Source organism: Triturus cristatus, chromosome 9 (assembly GCF_964204655.1).
Source record: "Triturus cristatus chromosome 9, aTriCri1.1, whole genome shotgun sequence".
NCBI lineage: Eukaryota > Metazoa > Chordata > Amphibia > Caudata > Salamandridae > Triturus > Triturus cristatus.
The window spans coordinates 1,063,003,586-1,063,015,080 of NC_140592.1; the positions used below are offsets into that span (position 1 = coordinate 1,063,003,586).

Genomic DNA, 11,495 nt, shown 5'->3' on the forward strand with positions numbered 1-11,495 from the left:
CCACTGGACGGATTAAAAAAAACAGGTTCAAAATACGTAAAAATAAATAAATAAATAAAGCAAGGCACAGCAGCCGCAAAGTGGCAAATAAATAAATACAGAAAGCAAGACACGCTGGCCGCAAAGTGGCCAGCTTAGTTTTACTTGCAACCAAACACATTAACTCCACTTTCCAGAGATTGGCAGGGAAGCTCTACTTTTGATTTCTCATCAATCTTTCAACAGCATTGTTTTCCCTGGGTGGGGAATTGCAACATTCCTGGAGGTACTACAATGCCAGGTTGTTGTGGGGAGTGGACAGAGCAAGCTTCTGTTCCGAAAATCTATTTAATATATGGTCCCTAGATAGAGGACGTATCAGATATTAAACTGAAAGAACACTCCTCTCAATATCCAACGTGCTCATTGTCTTGGACGTCTTCAACCTCAATCCAACAAGCCTCGTGGTTTTTTTTATAGTTTACTGACTTATTAAAAGTTGCCAGAGAAAAACGCCATCTTGTTTGGTCCGGCCACAATATTTACATTTCTCAAGACCTCTCCAATGCCACAAATGCTAGACGTAAAGAGTTCCTGGCCCTTCGCCCACAGATGAGATCTATGAACATCAGATATGGTATTCTTTATCCTTGTCTATGTAAAATTACCCATGAAGGTATTTCTCGCTCATTTAATGATCCATCCAATCTGCGTCTCTTCCTGCAACCCATTACCAAATCACCTATGGATACTAATATATGATGTCACTTAAACTGTTATATAATTATGTTTGCTTTTTGTCTCTTCCAGGATTTTCTCTCTAATTTCTAACTATGTATCTCCTGGCCTGTATACTTTCACTGTCACTCTCTCTGGATCTTTGTGTCTTCATTGTTGCTCTTGCTTTGGAGCGCGGACATGCCCGACTCATGCTGTATTTTTCTCTTCTTCCAGATCGGGTACCATATCCATGATCTGTCTCTTCTTCTTTCTATCCTCTTTATTCTTTCTCTATTTTCCGTGTCCCTATACAGTCCTCTTCTTTTACTTATTCCTTTTAAATCTATTATCCTTAACCTTATTATTTTCATGAGTGTACATTTTTCTTATTTCCTTATCTGTTCATTATGTTTGTCATGTTACTTGATTTCTGATATTAGTTGTCTTTTGTTCCCATTGTTCCCCATGCAGTCCATCATTATTGTATCCATCCCCCTGTTTCTTAATCATCAACATGTTTAATGTCGTTTTGTGGAATGTCCGTTGTCTGGGTCATCCCATCAAGCGTCAAAAGGTACTCTCTCATTTATCTAAATTAAATCACCAAATTGCTTTTTTGCAAGAAACCCATTGTAATGATGTTGAATCACTTAAACTAAAATGTCAATGGGTGGGTCAGGTGTTATTTTCTCCAGCCATCAATCGAAAGGGTGGTGTTGCCATTCACTGCCACAAATGTTGAAATTGCAAATTTTATCTACTGAAAATAAATGATACGTGTGGACGATGGGCAATACTTATTGCTATGGTCCATGATAAACAAATTACCTTCTTTTATATTTATGGACCTGTTAAATCTGACCCTGAATTCTGGCATTCTATCAAAATAAAAATATCCACAATTACTAACCCCAATATCATTATTGCTGGTGACTTCAGTGATTGGCTGGACCCCTTTTCTGACAGGAAATCTGATTGTAAGTTCAAACCTGACAAATCTCACAAAGCATTTCAAGCTGCTATTGCCTCTCGGCCATTCTTCGATGCTTGGAGAATTTGTACCCCTGACAAACAAGAGTTCTCTTTCTTTTCTAATGTACATCATACTATGTCTAGTATCGATTATATTCTTACCTCAAAATCGTTGCTTCTCTCAATCCAATCTTCTGAGATTGGTTCCATTTTTATTCCCGACCATGCCCCTGTTTCTCTTAATTTGGATTTATCATTCATTACACCTAAGCATGCTAAATGGAGATTCAATTAAATTTTTGTTATCTGATCAAACCTTTAGTTATGATGCTACCTGTTTTATAAACACATTTTTTAAATTTAACAAGACAGGTGACACCTCTGTTCATAACAATTGGGATGTTTTAAAACCATCTTTTAGAGCATTCACTATCTCATACACTGCCAAGAAAAAAGATCATTAAACTTACAATATCTTTCCACTCTCAATTTGATTAAATCCCTTGAACATACGTATTATACCTCCAAGTCTCCTGACCACTTGTGAGATCTCATCAAACAAAATATGACTTAAATAAAGTTTTGGCAAAATTATCGCCCAATATCATTAATTAATTATGGCTGTAAAATGTTTGCAAAAATCCTTGCTTCTAGATTAGAAAATGTCATACCCCTTCTCATAAAATCTGATCAATCTGGATTTATCAAGGGAAGACTCACCTCTGATAATGCTAGGATGTTCTTGAATATACTTGCTATGGCAAAACGTTATCCTGACCCCCCAGCTGCTTTATCACTAGATACTGAGAAAGCATTTGATCGAATCAATTGGCAATTTAGGTTCAAAACTTTACACTGGTTCGGTTTTGGTCCCAAATGTATTTCTTTTATCAAATTACTCAGCCCCTGTGTGTCTCTGTTAACGGTTTACTTTCCCCTTATTTTGACCTAAACAGAGGCACTAGACAATGTTGCCCCTTTCCCCTCTTTTATTTCTTTTATGTCTCGAACCCTTCCTTGAACGCATTCATCATAACTCCTTGATATCTGGTTTCCATTTTGACTTCCATGAAATTAAATTGTCTGCTTACGCAGATGACATTCTAATATATCTTTCGAACCCTATAACTTCTTTACCTCCCTTCTTACAAGAAATTGATTTGTATTCAAAGATATCTGGTTCTAAACAAAAAAATTCTAAAACTGAGATTTTACCACTAAATTCCTTGTGCTATCAATACATGTTCTCTAACATTAATTTCAAATGGTGTCCCTCTGAAATTAAATACCTAGGCGTTTGGTTTTCCCCTACCATTCCTCAAATTCTATCCCATCATTTTAGCACATTAAAAACTAAAATTCAAAAGCCTTTTTCCACCTGGTCTCCTCTTCATTTATCTTGGTGGGGTAGATTAGACACCATCAAAATGAAGATTTAAGATTCCTAAATATTACTTTACTCAACTTAATTCCCTTTGTTCTAAATTTCTTTGGAATAACAAACCTGCTCTTATTGCATTATCCAAACTAATCAAACAAAAAATTTGAAGGGGGTGTAAGATTTTCTAATTTTAAACTTTACGACACAACTATTTTACTCAGACAAGCTCAAGCATTAAACACACAACATCACGATGTACCACTACCCACCTGGATAAATTTGGAGTGCTCTTTACTACAAGGATTTTCTTTTTACGACACCTGTTTTATGTCTAATTGTACATTTATTTCTAAACACCCTGTTTTAAAATACTCACAATACCTGTTACAATCATTATTCACTAATGGTTCCAATTTTCATCAAGCTTTCCTTGCCTCCTTTATTTAGTATAACAAATGTATTAAATTTAGACATCGTTCTACGTTAAACACTGGAAGGAGAAGAATATTTTTTATGTTCATCAACTTCTTTCTCATAATTCTGTTATTACTAGTTTACAAGAATGTTATGATTTACCTTCCTCTTGTCTATCCCAATATTCTCAAATATCTCAGGTACTCCAAGCTTTTATTTCTAATAATAATTTTCTGCCTAATGTCACTCCATTCTCCCCCTTGACCCCTTTGTATAACATTTCTCCTGACTTGAATGTGAAAGCTTCCTTTATATATAAACTCCTTTCCTCTCCTAACCCAGAAAGACCAAAAACATCGATTGAATTAGCTTGGGAACTCGATCTCACGATAGCTCTTTCAGTTAAAGAATGGGAAAAGCTATGGCACAAAATTCTTACCACCTCTAAAGCTGCTGATATCACACAATCGTTGTTTTTTTATACAACAGAGCTTATCGAACACCTGCTTTTTTGCACAAAATTAACCCTTCTCACTCTCCTCTTTGTTGGTCTTGTTCATCCTCTAATGGTGCTTTACTTCATTTACTGTACTATTGCCCTAATGTTTTTAAATTTTGGGAATCCGTATGGTTCAAATGTTCTAGGATTTTCCATTTTTGTAATCCATTATCAATTCAAAATGTATTTCTGGGTTCCATGTCTAATGATCTTCATGTTACTTCGTTTGTTGCTATGGCATATAAAGTTATTCTTACTTGTTGGAAAGTCAACTCAAAACTTTGTTTACTATCTGGTAGAATTTTATCTGTGATGAACATAGAATCTCAACTGTTCCTTGCTCCAAAACATTGTATCCAACTTACTCTGATTACCTTTTACTTCCTTTCTTTCTACACACTCATGCTTGCACTAATCATTAACTATATTCCTTTTCCCTATTTCCTCCTCCTTTTTCCCTCCTTCCCTTCTTCTTTACCTTCTTTCCTTTCCACCTATTCTTTCTTTTTCCCTCCTTTCTATTATTCCAAAAATATACTTATCATTATTAACTAATAAGTACCTATTTGTTCCTTTCATTCCTATACATAAGGTTGTATATTCTCCTGTTATATTTATCTTGTCACTATGTCACTTCTCTTCCTTATGTTATTTGTAATTAAGGTACTGTTTTAATTTTTTATTCAAACATAATTAAAAAAAACATTTATGGCTCTGACCTCTGTTGACTGAGGTCACTGGTGTCAGGGTGGCAGTGACATAACTGGAAAAAGGACTAGTTAGCACTCAGTTCTCCATTGCAAACCTGTCCGACCTTTGGGCCCCTGCCTTTGCATTACAGGCTCATTAGTGGGCAGGTGACAGTACCTCTGAACAGCAAGCAGTAGCAATTCAGCAAATGGACATGTCGTTACCGAGCACCCTAGGCCTCTAACCTGACTGTGAATGTATTCGGGGGGTGTTCGAACCCATGCACCTCCCTCAGGATACTTCCCTGGACCTGATCGAAATTTTCTCTTTTAAATGCCACCATGCAAGTTCTCCTAGTGTTTTGTCTTGTTTATACAATTTTGGGTTATCCACGGGAAGATATTGTGCCCCATCTTGTTAAAATGGACATATTTTGTTTGCTGCTTCTTTACTAAGCGCATATTTTAGCAAACATTTCCAGGTATGAGTTCCTCTGTTTATTTTCAAATTAGATTCATTAAGTCTTTTTGAAAAGTGTTGTTTATTATACGGCAGTGACCTTGAGACTCAGCGTCACTTTGGAACTATCCGCAGTCTTTCAAATGCTGCATAACTTTAGCTTTGCCTTCTCTACGGTGTGTTAATTGATTCATTCTTTGCAGTTTCTTCCGTTAAAAAGGTCACCAGAACGAAATATGAATCTCAAATCCCTACAGACTATCACATCCTTATGACTGCAATGAATGATGCACTAAATTGCTCTAAGGTTTTATAAAGTCGATATTTCTCTGCTCTTAACGTTGCTCTGTGTGCCTGCAGCCTGTTTCCATTACACATCTGGGCTTGGTGACAGTTACACTTTGTGCATTCCCTCCAAACAGCCACAAACAAAGGAAGGGTTGGTATGACAGAGGACTAATCTGCATTCATCTGCCCTTCTTGGCAGAAAGGGGTAGAGGGAGCTCACACTCACATCTGAATTGGCTGTGGCCTGTCCTCACACAAAGGACTGATTACCTTCCAGACATTTGGGTATAGGTACTTGGGCTCTGATCCTACTAAATCAGTGCATTACTGGACCTCAAAAGAACTCTGCTGGAGTAAAGACTGCTGTGCTGTAAGGTTTGCCACTTTTACTTGACCAACTGTTCTGAGGAACTGCTTCTCTGCTTTGTGGAGCTGCCCTCTGCTTGCTGATCTCTGCCCTGCTCAGGACAAGTACTGTACCTATCTCACTTTGATCCAGAGTGACTCCAAAAGCTTGCTGGATTGCCTCCTATTTTCTGAAATCTCAGGGACACAAAAGACTTCCTACAATTCTGCTGGTACTGCTGCACTTTGCCATCTTTGAGTCCTATCCTTGCCTGAGGTGCTCTCTTCAGTCCTGGGCCTCCAAAGTGGGTTCTGCAGCTGTTTTTCTACAAAACCCGATGCATCGTCATCATTAGACATTCGGTACAGATGCATCACCCTTTGATGCCAGCTCACAGACAGTGGGACAACAGCGGTTATATAGCCTGCATGACCAACAATGATGCTCTGCATGGCTCAATGACAAGGCATTGCCTGAATTTCAATGGAGCTCGATGACAATGCTGTGACCCAACAGCGTGGAAAAGATCGATACTTTGTGCCTTCAGCATCGACACTTTACTCCATCCAAGGAAATTTTTCAGAGGGACCAGCATGAGTCTGGTAACCAGCCTGCCTTCCATCCTTTTCAGCCTGAATTTCGGATTTAGCCCAGTCCCTTGCGACCTCAAGTAACCTTTTTGCGATATTGACTTCTAAGCACTGTTTTTGCATTTATTTTTTTAAATCTATATCTTGAATTCTGCTGATTGGATGTTTATCTTTTTGGTCTTGTATTATACAGATAAATAGTGTATATTTCTCTAAACCTGTGTTGAGTCTTTTCCTGGTGTTTTCATAGTGTTACTTTGTGTGTGTGTGTGTGTGTTGCACAAATACTTTACACATTTCCTCTTAAGTTGAGCCTCCCTGCTTTGTACCAAACTACCAGAGTGAACACAAGAAATTTAAAGTATTTAACTAGCTTTCCCTGACTAGGATTGTGGTTCCCACTTGGACAGGGTGCAAGCCTCTGCCAACTAGAGACCCAATTTCTAACAACTGTCATTTAAAACAATTGTACCCACTTGTAGAAAAACCTTTCCTGTTTATGTCTGAAGAATAAATGTTCAGAACTTTAGGAGTAACTCTGTAAGTTTTGTTCTCCCAAAGCCCCCACGTTTTGAGGAAAGTCACCTTTGATATCAGGCCCTGAGTGCAGGTGGAAAAAAGGCTTGTACCCACGTCAGTCAGATCAGTAGCAAAACAGTAATCAACACAAATAGTGCTGCTGGTTTTCCTTAAGGCAGATGCAGCGGTGTCTGTTTTTAGCATCTAACACTACTTTCCAAATCTCAGAAAAAAATGCAACAAAGCAGGCAGATATTTTCCAGTAACTCATGCAACTTTTTCTCTACTTGAAGTGAACCCTCAGTACAATTTAACAATTACAAAGGTTCAAGACAAAGCAGAAGACAATCCCTCACAACATTGATAGGAATTACAGGAGATTCTCTTCTATCTTCATGCTGGCCCATCACCTAGATGGATAGTGGCATGCCTGCAATTTTAAAGGGTGTCCTCAAATGGTGATTGGCTTAAAGCCTTAAGCACCTCAGACTAAATGTTCCACACTACCCATCCTTATATTTTACCAGACTGTGATCAGGTCCCTATCTAGACTAGGCACGCAAGGGTAAATGAAGCCTCCAGGTTATGTTTGCTATAGAAATCTAAAATGGTAGATATGTCCCTCACTGAGATATCTCTCCTACTTTGTCAAAAGTCATATCTAAGTGGACTTTCAGGTGAAAGAGGTGTCAATAGCCGCAATTCCATGTGAGGCCCAAGGGGCTCTGCCACAATAAGGGGATTAATCAAGCAGTACAGATTGGGCAGTTTAGAGGTAGAAATGTGACAACTTTATTAAACTCAACTATCAGCGTATATCATAAAAATACTTTGCAAATTATATTTTTGAATTATACTTTAATAGCTATGTGCAGCACAATGGCATTCTCCTTTTTTCCTAACTGGAGTTAATAAAAACCAAGTTTTAACAAACTGCATATATGTTAACACTTATATCCGTTGGCTAGGCCTTCTTTGTATCACATAAACTCAAATTAAGGGACAGATTTACAAGCCCCTTGCGACACATTTGCACAACCCTTGCGCCACATTTGTGACGCCGCAGTGGTGTACAAAAATACAGCGAATTTACATGAAATGCATCTAGGGAGATGTGTTATGTTGTAAAGCCCTGTGTCACATTATACCTGCATCAGGTATAATGTATGCAGGGTGGGAGTTCCTACGCAGGAAAGCCCTATAAAGGTGACACAGTGAAATCTACATGAAGGCCTCAATATGCTTGCGACACGACTCGAGCAATGCGTGACTTTTGCCCCAACAGATGCACCAGAATTTCTGATGCATCTGTCAATCCTTACGCCATGGCATCCATGGTGGCGCAAGGGTTTCTTAGGGTTGTGCAGGGAAAGTGACGCATCTCTACAGATGCGTAACTTTCTTGTAAATCTGCCCCAAAATATTTAGGGCCCGATTACAATGCAGTTAGGAAATCTTCCAGACCAAATTGGTTTGGAATTGTAGCAGCTTTTTGCTCGGGAACGCCTACTCTGCATCTCATTGGGAATAGTTGCCGGGGTCATCCGTGGCAATGTTTTTTGAGGATGCTATTGCTGGAAAACTGGTGATATCGGCTGTTAGCACCAGACACGACAGCATAACTTACTGCGGCAACCTGAGCTAGCAATGTACATGAGCCATCAACGGCATGGCACCTCAGTCACACAATGGCGGAATGTGGGGAGAGGTGGGAACCAACTTGTGCAACGGAGGCAAGTGACCCATGAATGAGAAGGTACACAATGCCAAGTGTGGCGGAGATGTGCTGGACAGACTGCAGTATGCAGACCACCGACATATCCATTTCCACATGAACTGCTGGTGTATGGAGTGTAGTGGACAGTGGATGCAACCATGTCACCCCAGACAGTGGGGAAGATCCCGGAAATGTAGCTTGTTGCTTCCCCCCTGTAAGCGTGTGCGGAGTGGGCTGGCCCGGTGTACACCAGGCCAGCGTAGGGGTGCGAATAAAAAGCACATAGCTCTATGCGTGGTCCTCTTCCGGAATGCCCATAGTGTCTGCCAGGGCGGCACCTCCAAGACCGCCACGAGGCCGCCGCCGTGAGCGGTGTTACCTGCGAACCTGTGTGCCTGCAGCATCCCGGGCTGCTGGTCCCCGACCCGTCATGCCCGCCTCTGCGCAGCCAGACCTCTCTGCTCACCTGCCGACACTGGCATGTGTCAAAGAGGGCCCACCACGATCCTGCGCATGTCCCAAGCCCGAGGACCGCGAGTTTAGCATCCTCCCCAGACCATCACGGCCTCCGCGACACAGGCCCGCAATACTCCTTTCTCGTTGACATACTCCTCCACCCCACACTGCTGCCAGGTCGGTCAGACATTTTTTACGCAATGGCTGAGTACACACTTTATGGCTGACTTGATATCACTGTACTCCCTTCGATGTGGTGCCACCAACTCTGTGCATAGCATCCGCATGACACCTGTCTGTGGTCCCTTTCTGACTACTGCCTTCGGCCTACACTGCGGTCGAGTAGGTCACACAGATGGAACTGGCGGTGTGCCTGTGCCGGCCGCAGTGCATCCAGGTCCGCTAACTCTGTGCAGCTCAATTCAGGGACCCTGTCCGGTGAGATATTGGATGGCCTCTGAGACGATGGCCTTGGGGTCCTCAACGCCATGTGTCTGTGGCCCTGCGCTGTCCACTGCCTCCGGACTCAAATGCAGCCCACCAGGGCTCACACATCAAATCGAGTTCTGACCGGCCCGGACGTCGCATCACTGCAGGAGGCACATGCCACCACCAGCAGAACCACCTCCAAATGCCAACTGCCAGAGTTGAAACAGCCGTACTGGCAGACTAACAGAGTTGCTCACACCTGTCGTGTATGCCATCATCTGCCTGATACCCTGCTCAGCACTCCAGGTGCCACTAACTCAGTGCACCATGACTCATGGACCATTTCTGAATGAGTTGTGTGCTGTGGTGAGCTCACACAGCAATGTCACCTCAGGCAGTGTGGGAGACCTGGGACGATGATGAGGAAGATGAAGCATGTGTAACACACCCCACTGCAGCTGCATCAGGAATAACCCGAAGGGACACAATCCTAGACATTGTTTTCACATGAGCACGTTCATCTCTAGTGCCCCAATCACAGTGCACTGCAACTCACAGACACTTTTTTTTGCAGATCGGGTGACCTCTGTACTTGCTCCGGCTACCACCATGATGCTCCGCAGTTGTCTCTGTAATGCTGGTGTTTTCTGTTTCCGTTTTAATGGTGTTCACTGTTCAAGTTGTTCCAGCACCAACCACTATGTGTGGGCTGGCTTACACTCACCCCACACCCATCCAGTACAGGATTCACTGTACATGTGACCCTGCCAATAAAGGGCACGTGCCCGTAGCCAGTTCCACAAACTATCTGTGTGTGTCTGTGTGGTCATGATGTATGCATGAGGGCCCTGGGGCCTACAACATTACATTGTGCTGTGTACAGTGAAAGCAACATTGTCACCGCGGATAAGACCTTGGACATGTAGCTTTGTCATCAGCCACTCAATGTGTAAGAGGAGTGGACTGGGCCGTCGTACGAAGGTCCAGCGTGGGGTGTGTATGATGATTCTGGGGCTCTGGGCGTGGTTCATTGCAGGAAATGTGCACATGCATGTGTATCTGTCGTGGTGTGGGTCTCCTTTGTGTGGTGTAGGTGTTCCCTGATGGGACTTGAACACCCACGTATGTGATCTACTTCGGTTTCAATGAGCTCTGACCCCACCCGCACCTATTCAGCCACCTCCTTTTGGCCTTCTGACACCTGGCATTGGAATGCGATGTGTGCCTAGGTGAAGTGTTTGGAGCCAGCTGTGGTGGTGGGTGCTCCCTGCTGTGTGATCTGTTCAGGGGCTGGGGTCTCCTCCCTGTAGCTTAGCTGCCCTGCTCCTGGGAGTGGGTTGCCTAAGATGTCCATGGGCTGTTGTAGGGCATCGGTGTCGAAGGTGTGGTGGTCCTCTCCAGCATCACTGATGAGTAGTCTGGTCTGCTCTGCTGGAGTTGTTGTTTGTCCCTCTGCAATGTGAAGGGGAGATGCATGTTGACATTGTCTTGACATATATGTTAGCGCATTGTTCTAGTTTACATGCAGACTGTATGACTATGTACATTGTGGCTGTTTGGGAGGTGCTGTATATTTGATGCGGGACAGTGGACATTTGGACTACTTGATGGATGTGTGGTTGTACACGTGCATTTCCATCTCACAGTTTCCTGCTATGTTGGATGTTATTGGCCTGTCTCTGTGCATGAGCAAACCCAGTTGTGTCCTTTGTTCTGCAGTGTTGGTGTTGTACTTTGTGCCACATTGTCACCTGATGTGCTGTTATTGCTATGTGTGTGTGCTGCAGTGTGCCACGGGGATCAGGGACATGATCCAGGGTCATTGTGGGTGTGCAGTGTGCTACACATCTTTGTGCATGTGTGTCATTGTGCCAATCTCCCCCGTCCCCCTAGGCCCTGGTCATTACTCACCCTGTTGATGTTGTTTCAGGTCCTATCGAGCTGTATCCGGACTCCTAACTCCTTGCGCTGTCAGTTTCAATTCTGACATGCTGATATAAAAATCAGCCAGCAGGAAGTGAAACTGTTGATGTCGG

The 11,495-nt window shown here is 42.4% G+C and overlaps 1 pseudogene; it reads right to left on the reverse strand.

The window, feature by feature from the left end:
• Positions 1 to 243: 243 nt before the first annotated feature.
• Positions 244 to 403, reverse strand: LOC146799385 (U2 spliceosomal RNA; annotated as a pseudogene).
• Positions 404 to 11,495: the final 11,092 nt, after the last annotated feature.